This window comes from Salminus brasiliensis, chromosome 18 (assembly GCF_030463535.1).
Source record: "Salminus brasiliensis chromosome 18, fSalBra1.hap2, whole genome shotgun sequence".
Taxonomy (NCBI): domain Eukaryota; kingdom Metazoa; phylum Chordata; class Actinopteri; order Characiformes; family Bryconidae; genus Salminus; species Salminus brasiliensis.
Genome location: NC_132895.1, coordinates 5983407 through 5998729, shown reverse-complemented (window position 1 = coordinate 5998729; position 15323 = coordinate 5983407). Strand labels below are relative to the sequence as shown.

Sequence of the window (15323 nt, the reverse complement as noted above, 5' to 3'; positions counted from 1 at the left end):
CTGCACATGCACGCGGGTCCTGATGTCATTCAAAAAAGCGAAACCCCAGTTATTAATTATTATTCATGCTTTGCTGCACATCCTTGACGGCCGTTCAGGAAAAGCTTTAGTCTCAAATGGAGCCTAAATGTAGCAGTAAGAGTGCTGCAGTGTCCGCAGTGGCTGGATTTCAGCTGAACAGACTCTGATATGGATAGTAAATAGGGGTAAAGCCTTGAGGCTGAAACACAACACAACACTTCACCCGACTGTTCCGTTGGTGTGATGTTAACCATGAGCCATAAAAGCTGTAATACATATTTTATGGAGTATAGGATCATGTAGCGTCTGTGGGAATGTTCCAGAAGGCCAAACTTGTACGTTCTCTCTGGGGCCGGTGAAACAGCATTGGGCCTGTAGACCAGTTTGGATTTAGCTCAAGCTCAGATCTTTGTGTAGCTGTGGGGTAAGCTCTCAGATTGCTCAGTGGGGGTCAGGAGGTTAATGTGAGTGTTTCTGAAGATAAGGATAGACATTATGGCATGACTTTTTGATGTCTCCTTTTTAAGACAGACGAGCTTTTAAGAATTTAATCCTTGGTGTGTGTTGATTATTGCATTGTTGCATCATATCCTTTCCAAGACGACAGCTTATGTAACGTCTGTTTTTATTTGGCGGCCAAAAAGCAGTTCCCTCCTCCTAGCAGAACTGAATCTTTTTCCTTGTTAAATCTTGCCTAATATTTCTGGCCCACAATGATGGCAGAGTCTTCGGGCATGTCTAGGGTCTCGGCTTACTAGACGGCAGAAGCATGATTGCTTACTTGACGCTATGAAGAGGTAGATGGAGGAACAAACCAAGACTGAGTGTGAGGGAAAGCGTGAAAGATGGGGCCGAAATCCAGAGATGCCCTGCTGCTTCTGTCTACTCTCTGCTGTCCTCTTGGCTTGTTCTTCCATAATGAGAGGAATCACATCCCACAGCCAAACACGCCTCCCTGCAACCCTGAGTTTATTACTGGCTTCTTTATTCTATTAACAACTATGAATTGTGGGTACCCCATAGTCGCTGGCTGTGACGGAGTGGGTGCTGTGATTTAATGCAGGGAGCTGTTAACGTTCTTTTCTCTTTCCTTTGCCCAAGCTATGTCTAATGGATGTGGCAGGCCTTGCACACCAGATCCTACTAATGGCCAGAACTCCTTATTCCAGGCTAAAAATACTCCGATGCGGAGACGAGGAAGGAAGAAAGGCCCTGCTGTGGGTGCTGGGCTGGGGAGAACGGTGAGGGCATAGGGGCAGCAGGAAACACATTTAATGCACTAAGGGAGATGTGACTAGTAGCTATGAGAGTGGCCAGTGGGATAATCTTCAAGAAAGGACGGAAGAGAAGTGATTAGAAGGGCAGCTGAAGCTAAACGTCTGGAACAATGTGGTGACCGGAGAGCTCAGCACAGAATTCAAAGAATTTCAGTAGTGTTTTTGGTGGTGGGCAGTGTACAATATCATGGTATTTGCCTCAGTCTTTCTGAATGTCTGGTGTTTTCTCTTTATATTTGTATATATGTATATATATATTTCTATTATGTATTCTCACTATTTTACCTTTTTGGCACACATTTGAATCTGGCAACTATTGTTTACATGATGTCATGATAAATAGACCAAGAAAATGGTCTAGAAATGCTCCAGAATGACTTGGAATAAAATTCTAAAAATTAAGGGGACACAGTTCCACTGCTCCACAGCTCCACTTATCTCCAGATAGCTCCAGAGAGTCCTTTTCTATTGGCACTACTTCTCTACAATGAATAGACAAGCTGTGTGTGTGTGTGTGTGTGTGTGTGTGTGTGTGTGTGTGTGTGTGTGTTTGTGTGTGTGCATTTGCACATCTGTGTCAGCAATGGGTTCAGCCTAAAATAGCCGAATGCATCAGGGGCAGTGTTTGGCAAGCTGCCACTGTTGGGCCTTGATCAAGGGGGCCTAAACCCACTCTGCGCACTGCTTCTGGCAAGTGTGCTCACTCGATCACTGTGTGTGTTTGCTCAGTAGTGTGTATGTGTGTGTTCACTGCACGGATGGATTAAAGGCGGAGGCCAAACTTTATCTGTGTCCAACACAATGTTGTCATCTTTGTTTTTGTCTAATTAAAAGGAGTGTCCACAAACATTTGGACATATCGGATGCTTTGTTTTTGGTGTGCACGACAGGTATCCATGCCACAGAGCGAAGACGTTCCTGAAGGCCGCAGGAAAAAAAAAACCTGCCGTGGACATCCATCAGTCTGTGAAATGCTCTGGGAAATGCTACAAAGCTATTTCTGAGGCTCTAGGGTATACTGTCCAATTGGATAAAGTTTGAAACAGTAGTCAATCTTCTCAGGAGTGGACAACCTCACAGAATCTCCCCAAGAGCAAAGCTTTAAATCATTCAAGAAATCACAGACAACACAAAAACAACATTTTAAGAACTGCAGGCCTCTCTTGCCTCAGCTAAGGTGAGAGGTCATGACTCAACCATCAGAAAAACACTCGTCAAGAATGGGAGCCATGGCAGGACAGCACGGCAGGACAGAACGGCAGAAGCTAACCGCTGCTAACCAAGAACAATATAATCTTGGACCTCAAGTCCAAGAAACACCCAGACCTTGTTTATATCGTGGTCACTTCATGCGTCGTGAGTATCAGGATTACATCTGGATTAGGCCGACGCAAGTGTAAACTCAACCAATACATGTTTAAACTGGATACAAATCCCATCACTCAAACTACTTCAAACCTCTCTCCAAGACGCTTTGGACGAGCAAAACCCCTCCCAGTACAATTAAAACCACACAATGAGCGAATTTGCATTTTCTCATTTGGATGCATGTGGCAAAAAATCTTATCAGGAGTCCGGATACTAGTCACATGAAGTGACCAGGTGTACAGGGGGTCCTAGATGATCCTCCTGGAAGTCCTGGAACAGCGCTTTATGGACACAAATCATTATTTGTCTGATCTGGCCTTCCTTATGTCTGAAAGAGACCAAGCACTGCTTTTCAAATAAATAACCTCATACAAAACTGTGAAGCATGGTGGTGGTAGTGTGATGGTTTGAGAAAGCCTTACTGCATTTACATAGCCCATACATGCAGAGGATGTCTACTTTAACTTCAACAACTCCAGTGTGTTGCAAAAAACAAAAAAACAAAACAGTGTTTATCTGGTGACCCCCCCCCCCTACTGTTCAACCCAGATCTATGTCCTTGAGCTTGAAGTTGTGGAGAGGAATACCACAGCTGTGTAAGAGTGGTGCTTCATATCAGTGACACTATGTGTCCTTGGTAGATGGTGAGTAAAGGATATGGAATGCTATGATGTGAGAAATTCCCGGACTCAACAATTCCGGAGGAAGCGGAGCAGAAAGGCACTGTTTATTTCAATGACAAACTGTGTGCTTTTTCTAAAGCCTGTGCAGGAAATGTCTGGCCACGGAAATTTGTAAATGATTTAACTGCTATGCAAACCGCTGAAATGGAGGCAGCCTTCACTGTACACTGCCCTTATCAACATGTTCACTTCAGCAAACGTATGAGGCGGGGTACCAGATGCAGAGGAGGAAGTGTTTTGCACAAGTCCTCACACCGGGGGGGCGGGGGGGGGAAACCCCTCCTCTACTGTCCATTCATTGGTCTTTAGTCTTTGTAATTTAACACACAGCCGAATTGGCAGTGTAGTTCCATCATTTCAGATGTTCTGACCATGCAAACCGCTGAAGCTGTTCATGTAATACCCGTGATTTTCTTCTGCAGTGGTTTATGCTTTTTCAGATCTGTAGTGGAGCATGTGGTCATTTCTGCACGCAGCCTGCCATTTCCGTCCATTTGGTAAACAGAATTTGTGTTGCTGTGGTCGATCTCCAGGAGTACAGCAAAGCAGCAGAGCAGCAGAAGTGGTTGATGCTCTGATTAACTTGTGGAGTTCCACCCAGAAGAGCAGTTGTGCTTGCGTGAGTCAGTCTGGCCATTGTTGGAAGACTACTCCCCCCAGCGATGGTGGGATATTTGTAGGCTGATTGAACAGGCAGCCCTGCCAAACAAACAGAGAGAGAGAGTAGAGCTGGGCAATATGATCATATTTTATGGTATTGTGATAAATATTGTTATCGTGATGCTTTTCTGAGCATATGGAGGATACTGTTGGTGCTTAATAAACACTGATCAGCTGCAGCTTTTATTACTAACAGTGTAATTAGACTGGTTTAATAAGACGAAGAGCCGCAGATGTTAAACATAAATCACTGTATTCAGTACAGGAGAGGATCTGAATAGTAGTTTTTAAAAATCTGTTTATTCTGATGTATTCAGCCTGTGATCACATGTATTGTGATAAATATTGTGTATCACGAAAAAAGTCTTTATATATCGTGATATAGTAATTTTACCGTATCGCCCAGCCCTAAGAGAGTGTGAGAAAGCGAGAGAGAGCCTGAGTGGTCCTTCTACACTTTTAAAAACATAAAGGTGCTACCAAAGATTCTTTGAACGATGCCATAGAAGAACCACTTTTGAAGCTCTGAGGAAGTAGATAAGTGACAGTGAAGAACTCGATGAACCTTCTTCACACCCTTTGTAGCATCTTTATTTTCAGGGTTGCAGTAGTAGATACTAGGCTGTAGTCTCAGAGCCTGCCTGATGAAATTTTACTAGATGGTGTTCTGATGGGTAATCAGAGGGAATGTCCAGCTGAAAGGGCAGTCTGCCTCATGGTGTACGCCATAGGCTTGAAGAGAAGTTCATGTTTCACACTGTGCTCTGGCTGTTATTTTTTTCTCAGAATTTCTAAAGTGAATATTTCATTAGGCGAAGCTGATCCTAGATCGGCACACGTCATGCATCATGCCCCAGTTACAGGCTGATCTGGCACAGATGTAGAAGACAGCAACTCAACCATGCCTCACCTTCTTTCTTAGCTTCACTGGCTTGCGCATGGCCTTCTGAAAATGACAGTTTAATTATGCAGTATGAAAGTGTTATTATAAGATGAGTACACTACAGGAACTTTCACTTGGTCGTGCATCTGAGAGGCATTTCTGCTTCGTCATTAAGCTTCTGTATCTTTTTTTTTTGTTCAGTCTTTGCTCTTTTAGTGTTTTTCTCTTTCATTTGCTTCTTCAGTCTCGCTTTCTTTGCACTCTTTCATTTCCTTTTTCTTTTCGTCACGCTTTCTTAATCTTCATCTCCTCCCTCCCCTGTTTTTTTTTTCTTTTTCTGTTACTTTTAGGTGGATCTATCAATCTTATCTACCTACTAATCTATACACCCACCCATCCAGTGTAGTATAAGTCCTGTTCTTCTGGGTTCTTCTACTACTAGTGCCAGCTCATCCAACCATCCATCCATCCACCCATCTATTTACTCAGTCCTGTTCTTCTAAGTTATTTTACTACTAGTGCCTGCTCATCTATCTGTCCATCTATCCATCCATCAGAAAAGTTCTACCAGTGCCAGCTCATCCATACATCCATTGTATAAGTTCAGTTGTTCTACTACTAGTGCCAGCTCATACAACTATCCATCCATCCATCCATCCATCCATTTACCCAGTCCTGTTCTTCTAAGTTATTTTACCACTAGTGCTTGCTCATCTATCCATCCATCAGAAAAGTTCTACCAGTGCCTGCTCATTCATCCATCCATCCATTGGATAAGTCTTGTTCCTCTACGATCTTCTGCTTCTAGTGTCTGCTCATCCAACCATCCGTCCATCCATTCATCCACCAAATAAGTCCTGTTCTTCTATGTTGTACCAGTGCCTGCTCATCCATCCATCCATCCGTCCGTCCGTCCATCCGCTTGTCGGTGATATTCATGCATCAATGTTCTTTAAAAAAAAAAAAAAACACCCTCTACTTTAAGCCCTCCAGTAGGCCAGGTAGGCCATCCAGTCATTTTCTTCAGTCCTGTGGCCTCTGTAGATAATTAATTAGTTGTTTTTATTGTCAGATAATTAAATTTCTTGAGAGTATTTCAAGAACTGTAATTCATTATGTTCTCAGTATATAATTATGCCTCTCTAAAATCCTACTTCAGCTTAAAGGCAGACAGATTTAAAGGCTTTGACAGGGATTGTGTGAGAGGAACGGCAGACGGGTGATGCACAGATTTTTAAGACAAAATGAGGACAACGAGAAGATGAGTAAAGTGCTTGTGCAAAAAAAAGCAGAAATGTTCAAAAACCAAATGGCCACTCAGACAGCATCTGGTTAGTGGGTGGTGGTGCTAAAATGCTTACATTGTTTGGTCATTAAGGACGCTTGCATACATGTGCATAACTTAGCAGCGGCGTCGGCTCTCACTGCATTTCAGATGAGGCATTTCCGCAACCCTTCTGTGCTCTCTCTAACGGAGAGAAAGACGCTGCAAAAGAAGTTCTGAATGAGCAATGCTGAGTACATTTCACAGCTCATAGCCATACGCCAGCCCAGACCACTCTGAGGCATCCGAGGCACAGCGGCATAATGCTGTTTCTGACTCATCTGCCACGAACGACAGCAGCATTGCACCAGAGCAAAACTAATGCTCAGAAACATCTTCCACCCCTGATGGCCTAGATAAATGTTTAGACATTATCCAGGCAAACACAGCCTGCTTGTCTGTGCAGCTTTTGCTGGGCTGTGGATGAGTTTTATATCTTCTTGTTCTTAACCAGTGAATTTGAGGATTTTCTGCAGCATCAATATTGCATGAAGTACACATGTACTTTGTGTCTGGTGACAGTGAAAATGAAGGAGGGGGACGAAAGTGAAATGAGCACTGTTATAGTTTCTCAATCTGGGCTGATGCTTGTCAGCTGCGAGGTGTCTGCTCAGTACTGGGTAATATATATTATTGATGTTAATATTGGTATCATGTATAATATTGATTGAGTTTTGCTGATATTAATAAGTGCATTTTATTATATTAATTTCATTCAAATACATAACATAATCATTTCTCTGTTCCTTGCACTAGTAGACAAAATAGAGCTGGCTAGCTGCCCATGTCCTATTTAGAACCCTATTTAGAAATATGGGCCAGCCTCATGCCTCATGACTACCTCATGGCTATGGTCCAAGGCTCTAAGTGGTCCAGTGGACTAAGGCACTGCCACTATGATCAAAGGAATGCTGGTACGAATCCCGGATCCTGCTGCTAGACATCAGCAGCTGGAGTCAGAGGAAGCACAATTGGCCTTACTCTCTCAGGGGTGGATTGATGGCAATCCCTGAATGGGGCAATCACATGAACGGGGGATGAATTGGGGGATCGGGTAATTGGCCTTGCAAATTGGATTTCAGTAAGTACAGTGAGAGTAACGTACGTTGTTCTGTGCACAAATTGGCATGTGTACGTTATTAAAATTGTGATTTAATACCAACAGTCAAGACAGTGTGATTTTTATAAGCCAGGTTTAGGGTTCCAGCGGTTTGATTTTTTTTGTTTTTACATTAAAGCTATTGTGTGGATCATGCAGCACCAGCAGACACACTCACTCTACTTGCAACCTTCTGTCCTATGGATATCAAATGTCACCTTTTTCCCTTTTCATTAAATTTTAAAGCAAACCAGGACTAAATCTAAGGGAACCTGAACTACAAGTATAAACACACCCTTAATGGGTTAATGAAAACGTAAATATCAAATAATGTGATATCAAATCTATTGCTATCTCTCAGCCTAAATAGGCTAATAGCTTAATGTTGAACTTCATCCATACGGCATGGCACTGTGTCGGTGTGAACAATATGGAGGACCTGCAGGCCAAACACAGTTCACCGAGCCAGTCGATGATTTATTGATCACAGAATGAGTAGTCGAGAGTTTCTGAGTCTGTGGGCAAATTATTGATATTCAATCCAAACGAGAGCACTTCGGCTTTGTGCTCCACTTTCTCAAAACACTTCTCTAATTGTCAGCTAAATAATTAAGAGGTGTTAGAGTGTGGTGGTCCAGATCTCTCCAGACAGTCATGTTTACTTTTTGAGACATTTAAGGACTCTCCGCATTGAGTGTGCCTGTCTTGTGGGCAGTCTAGTGGGGCTGTAGTGGCTCATAGTGACCAGTGCAGTCGTCTCACTCCACCAGAGAAGGTTTGGGATGTGTTACAGGCTCAGTAATGTGGCCTGTCATACCATCTCGCTACAAGGCAGAGGATGGCGACACGAGACTGTTCGGAGTAGCAGTGTTCTTTCAGTGGGCGACGCTGTGATCCCCGGTTGTAAGATGAAAGTGTCTGAAAGTCAAGGCCCAAAGAAAAGAAACTGTTGGCTTTATATGTACACATTCTTACACTACATGTCCAAAAGTGTGCGGACATTCCGTCTAATGAATGCATTCAGCTATTTGTAAGTTGCACCCATTGATACAGCAGATGTGCAAATGCACATAGACATGTCTAGTCCCTGTAGAGCATTGCCAATAGAATAAGACACTCTGGAGCTGATAAACATAAACCTACTGTCACCATGCCTAATGCCAGACATGGGCTAGTGGGATATAAAGCCCTCCAGCATTGAGCTGTGGAGCAGTGGAACTGTGTTCTCTGGAACAGTGGATGGTGCTCCATCCAATACTTTTGGGATGAGGTGGGCTGGTGATCATTCAACATCCTGACTTTACTAACGCTCTGAATGCAATCAAATCCTCACAGCAACGCTCCAAGATATAGTAGAAAGCTATCCCTGGGCAGTATCCCTGGGTAGTATCCCTGGGCAGTTACTCCCACAAAAGTAGGACGAACTCTTTTTAATACCCTTGATTTCAGAAGAAACATTGAATGAGCGGGTGTCCTAATACTTTTGTCCATACAGTGTACATACACATAAACACACATACAGTGTATATGTGTATATTATTGTGACCAATTCTATATCTCCAATAATCATGAATTTTGCAGACAAGGCAAAGAGCAGCTGGAGCTTTCAAGTAATGTGTGCATGTACAGCCATAACATTAAGACCACTGACAGGTGAAATGAATAACATAGAACATAACAATCTGTCTCCAGTGGCACCTGTCAAAAAAAAGGGTGGGATCTACATATTAGGCGGCAAGTGGACAGTCAACAGACAAGCAGACAGACAGCAGGAGAAACAGGCACGCGTAAGGACAAGTTCAGCATGGGCTTATACACTCATACACACAGAAATGTGACCTCTAGCTCGTCCTGACATTGGTTCAAAAACCAAATCATAGATAGAAAGAGGTAGGAATGTAGAAGGAGGGAGAGGGGGAGAGAGAGAGACAGAAAGAGAGGGAGAGGGGGTGGAAGAGTGTCACGGCCGTGCACACAGCAATTTAAATTTTAATTGCCTATATTTATCTTCCTCGTGCAGTGTGACGGGCTGATAACTGGGCCTGATAACTCTGAAACTCTTGTTTGTGAAGCACTGCCACCGGCCTGATATGTGAACACGGATAGGGAGGGAATGAAGGCATTTACTGTTACCCCATCGTCTCCCCCCACGGTCCTGACTGATCATAGTACTTGTGCTTCTAGCCTGAGAGTGAAACATGAAGAGAGACTCCACTTTCATCTCTTTAAACATCTTATCTTGCAGAACATCATTTTGAACGTGTGTCAACATCCCAGTTTTAAAAACTGTGTTTTGAAACTGCCTCTCTTCTGAATAAGGATGCCCTTGTCATCCTTGTCAGCTTCAGTGCTTCCTGCTCTAGGTCGTGGCTTTATTCACAGCAGGATGATCCTGCATGGCCGTGCATGGGACTGCTTAGCCTGACTTTACACCAGTTTCCCCCCCCCTCGCATAATAATACTGTAAGCATGTGTCCTTCTAATGAATGCATTCAGCTGCTTTAAGCTGCACCCATTGCTGATACTGATTTGCAAATGCACACACACACACACACACACACACACACACACACACACACAGCTTGTCTAGTCCGTGTAAAGAAGAATGTCCAATATGATAGGATTTTCTGGAGCAGATAAACATGAAATTATTGGCAATATGCTGCCTAATGCCAGCATGGGCCAGAGCATTGAGCATTGAGCTGTGGAGCAGTGGAACGGTGTTCTCTGGAATGATAGATGGTGCTCCATCCAATACTTTTGGGATGAGTTGGGGAGTTGGGGAATGAGGTAGGGTGTTGATCATACAACATCCTGACATTACTAATGCTAAAACGTTTGTTGCTGATTGTAGTCAAAACCTTGTTATTAAGGTCAGGATGTTGGATGACCATTCCAGAGAACACTGTTCCACTGCTCCACAACTCCACAAATGCTGGGGGGGCTTCATACCCCTGTAGCCCTCTATCTGCTCCAGAGAGTCCTATGCTATTAGCAATACTTCTCTAGAGGGACTAGACAAGCTTATGTATGTGTGCAATTGCTCATCTGTGGTGCAACTTAAAATCGTTGAATGCATTCGTTAGAAGGGGTGTCCAAAAACATTTGGCCATAGTGTATTTGGAGACTGTATGACTGTATGAAAAAAGTATGAGCTGAATAAACTTCAGATTTGTGTGTAGACAGCTGCAGACTGTTAGAGGCTAACTATGGGTACTGAGCTGTCCGTAATTTTAGGCCAGACCCTGTCGTACCCCCGGCCTTTTCTGTAGCTCCGCAGCTCTGGCCTGTTCTGGCTATTAGCCCTCGCTTATTTTTCCAGGAAACTGTCAAATTAAAGGCAAAACTGGCTGCACTTATTTTTTTGCCCTACATCCTCTTTCTGCTGCAGATTTCCCCTAATTAAAGATTAAAGCCTCCAAGTTTTAAAGTATTCCAAATGCATGTTGCCTTGGTTGACTTTGCCTTTCAAGTTAAGGGTACTGAGCTAATATTTTAATCATCAACTGCGTTCCTCACTCACCATCTGTGTGTGTATGAGTGCTATGAGAGGATGGAGCTGTGCTGAGCAGGAACGAACATGCTCCAGTCTATTTCACAGGGCACAAACTTCATCATTAACTCACCTCTCCCTATTTATTTCTGCATTTCCGCTTGTTTTGCTCTTCTCTTACTTATTACTTGCTCTATTAATTTTTTCTTTTCCCCACTTTTCCCATCTGTCTCTGTCTCTGTTCATTTGGTAGTGGGAATAAAATGTTGGCAATGAACCGGTAAGATTTTGTGGTTTTCTTGATGACATTTACGTTCTCCATTTATATCTCCTGATTGAAAAAAGGTGTATACACATGACAGACTCCAGCACAGACGTATCTGCAACCCAGAAAGTCACACATAGGACAGCGCTTTACTTTAGCGTCATCTAAAGCATGAACGTCTAGAGAAAACACTGCACACATGGCAGAAAATACATGGTGAGTAAGTTTGTGTTTTGATGGCAAAACGTACTCACTCAAGTCTTACATATTTATTTATTAAATATTAAAAAGCTGCTTATTTCCTCAGTAAAACACTGATATTAGAATATTACTAATAACATTCCTACAGAAAGTGGAGGTGGTTCTCCATCACTGTGTTCATCATTAGAACATCTGCAAAGTTCTCCTCATGGAGTCTAGTATTATTTAGAGTTCTCCTCAGATCAACACCTGGTTTGATGGTAAATCAGGGCTTAATGATGGTAAATCAGGTGAGCTGCTGCTGCTGCTGCTGCTGCTGGTGGAATTGAACACATTCTTCACGCTGTGCTGGCTGGACTGCAACCAAGCTCTGTTCTTCAGACTAGCTCACAAGATCTCACCTACTTTCTGCTTTCTGAATGCATGTTCCTTGCATTTGTCTAGTTTGAGTTTTATATTGCTGATGTAAATGGTGTAAAATAATATAGCATAAATATCATTTAAATTTAATTGTATTTGTTTTTACTTCATCATTAGCAGGGAAATAATGTTCAATAGCAATTGGAAATTTGTGTAGAATCATCTTGGAAATCAGAAGGAAGTTACGAAGGCAGGCTAAGTCATTTTGGGAGCATTTCTATTGGTTTATTCATCATGAAATTTGCAATTTGACATGATGCAAATAACAACTGCCAGATTCAGATTATGTTAAAATGGAACTGTTTCTTGCATGGTCGTGATGATTTGTGTTGGTCATTTAATTGTTTGCGTAGAGTTTTATACTGATTAAACTGAATGTTAAGGGAAATAGATAAAGTGCATTGCAACCTGAAGTCAGTATTAAATTACTGACAGGCTGATGAGTGCCTTTTTTCCAATTCATTGATTAATCAAAGTCATTAGGAACCAATGAATCAATTATGGAAAGTCTTTATTTACAGCCCTAGTGATTTGTTACCCATGTTAAAAGTATTTAGTATTTACTGTCCTGTACCAGTTTCTCAGCATTGTAGACATTTGGCCAGTGGTACTGAATTAAAATTCATTAAGGTCCAATTAGAGAACATTTCAGTACCATATCCTGTATATTGAAGTAGCCTAGTACTTTTATCAACATGCAGTCAAGTCAGATTGCAAGTACAATTACAAATCAGTACATTTCAACAGTATTTATAGTCAGTTTCACAAGTAAAATTTAATTAAATTAATTATCTGTACTTCTGCTCCTGTGTTCTTATGAAACGTCATCAGTTGCAGCCCAAGTACTGCTCCATTCAAAAGTTCACATCTAGTCGAGTAAAGTCCAAAGGCCCAGATTATTGAGGATGCATCAGGACGTGACTTATGTGGACTTGGCACAGCCAAATATCCCAGAATGCATTGCACATGACGCTGCTGTTCCAATTGCAAAATTACCGTACAGTGATTGTACTTGAGAGTCAAACTTGCCGAGTCAGAACTACCAAGATCACCAGCCCGAACTTGACATACTTTGTATTGAGAACCCCCCTAGGTGACTTTGCAGCGCACATTCTTATGCACAGATCTGATTGGCTCAGTAGCGTCTAGTGTAATAATTGCAGTGCATGCGATTGGGCTGTGAGTTTCCTGTGCCGCTAAACTGGTTACTGTAAAGGCTAGAAAAGTCATGCAGATTAAATTAGAAATTAAATAGTTCTCAATAGTTTAGCGGTTATAGGTCCAGGTCCCAAAAGGACAGAATCTGGGTCCATTCCCGGACCGTGGTCCATCTGTTAGTGACTTCTGCTCTGGACCTAGAGCTGCTGTAATGAGAAATCGCAAACCCTGTGCTCTCTTTTGTTTGTTTTTGTTAAAGAGCTTATTGAGTAGTGCACTTTAGGGATGCAAGTTCAGATTTAATTACTGAAATATTCAGTATCTCAGTGTGGAAGTTCTGTATTCTTTCTAGCAGCATTTATTGGGCATTTGTCTACAGCTGCTTTGGATTCCAGCTTATTCCCTCCTTCCCACCCTCACCAGTTCAGTATACACCAGAGTGGCTGTAGATGCTGATAAATAGCAACAAAGAGCACCCTTCTTCTCTCTGGTTTTTGTTTCATATGCTGAGCGAATCACAATTAATGTAGAAAAATGTTCTTAATTAACCACCACAATGAGAATGTAACTATCTGTTATTGGATGTTAAATGAACCAGGGTAGGCAGGGTGGATCCCTAACAAAACCAGAGTCCTGCATTAATTATCCTCCCCCCAGAGCTCATGGGAAGCAGGGGCAGAGAGAGGGAAATGATACATAATGGCAGAAGCTTCCCCATGCTGCTCATGATTCCGGCTTTATTTCAGAGCCTAATTTGCTGTGTAACAGTGGGGTGGCTTTGTGATAGTTCCATGATGATTTAGATTGCTGCGAGTGATGAACAGTTGGAGACAGAGAGAGAGAGAGAGAGAGAGAGAGAGAGAGAGAGAGAGAGAGAGAGAGAGAGAGAGAGAGAGAGAGAGAGAGAGAGAGAGAGAGAGAGAGAGAGAGATGTAATCCACCTGTCATGCTCTAATTGGATAGTAATGTCATCCTATGGCTAATTATCATCACTGTTTTGCCAATTATGTTATCTCTGTATGACCCCAACCTGCGGCACTGCCTCAACACAGCAGTTCTGTCTTCTGACCCTGTGTTTTGTGAACCTTTGCTGATAGTATTTTTGTGATCACAGTAGGGGAAGCCTTTTTTGCTGATAAATTTATATATATTTATATGTGATCATACTTCTCCATGTTTTGATCAAAAGCCACTTTATAAGTGTTATGGCCTGGCTTGTAGGCCGCAACTGAAAGTCTCCCCAACCTTCCCACTGCAATCCCATCAGACCAAGATCAGTTGAGTTCGTAATATGCTTCAGGGATGGTCCTGGCCCAAAAAGACAGATTTCAAACGTAAGCACAATGTATTGGGAGGTGAGCCGCTTTACCATGGTTTGGAAAAAGACCCAAGAACTACTGTTTTCTGAGTGGAAATTGCATCCTCAGGTGGTCAGGAGCAATTGTAGGTTTTTCGTGGGTTACAACGGAATATTTACTCACATTCGGTTATTTTTACGGCCTGTTTTACAGAATCCTATTACAGAAACTATGAATTACATTACCCACCTCAACATGTAAAACTAATCCTGTCCGAATAGGGCTTGGAGGATAGAAACATACGCTAAACACTAGTAGTGACCAAAACTAGTAGACGAAAACTAGTAGTGACCAATAGAAATATAAAGATTCAGATGGAATTGATGGAGCGTGTAATATTGCTAGTGGGAAGAACTGAAATGTAAAAATAAAAAAAACTAAAAATGCACACCATTTATTCTAGTATGCATCCAGCAATTTCTGATAGTAGCTGAGCTGGCAATGAATTTCAGTAATTTTGTGGATTCCAGCCCTTAATGAAGTGTTGGAAAGACATTTCCATCCACCTCATTGCCACAAAGGCATCTATGGCACAAGTTTTTTGCTTAATTTCTGAGGAGAAATAATTAGATTCAAATTCTGTGTACTGATTTGTTTACACCCTGAAGTTCATGGTCTTGCTCTCTCTCAGGAATGACTGATGGATGACATCCCACTTACCGCCATCACTCTTCCAAGGAGCCGACTCAATTACTGCAGCCAGTTAATGACGTTATTATACCCTCACACTGTGCTGCCTCTCTGCCTTGTGTAAAGCAGACCAGCAGATGCTTCTGGATAGATCTTTCTTTTTTTTAAATGGCGTGAGGCTTGCGAACCGTAATCCTGGTGAAAGTCACTTCTTGTATTATTCATGTTGTCTAAATGTCAGGACACATCAGAGAGTTCATCCTCTGCCCATGTCACCTGAGCGTGCTCCTCTGAATAGCTGAATTGCGTCCACTGAATTGTGGCACACACGGGTGGTGTTGAGGCCAAGACCACAAGACCTTTAGGTTGAGCCGAATTTCCATGCAAAAACATTATAGGCCTGTGTTGTTGAGGGTGGGACTGTTGTAGCTATTCATACTGTGGGCATTTCTAGCAGAGTTTCAGGGTGGCTGGGGTCGTATG

At 42.4% G+C, this 15323-nt stretch overlaps 1 protein-coding gene across 8 annotated transcripts in view; it reads left to right on the top strand.

Moving 5' to 3' along the window:
* Positions 1-15323, top strand: part of vav2 (vav 2 guanine nucleotide exchange factor) — a 230445-nt gene that overhangs the window by 29104 nt on the left and 186018 nt on the right. The gene's annotated exons all lie outside the window — the stretch shown is intronic.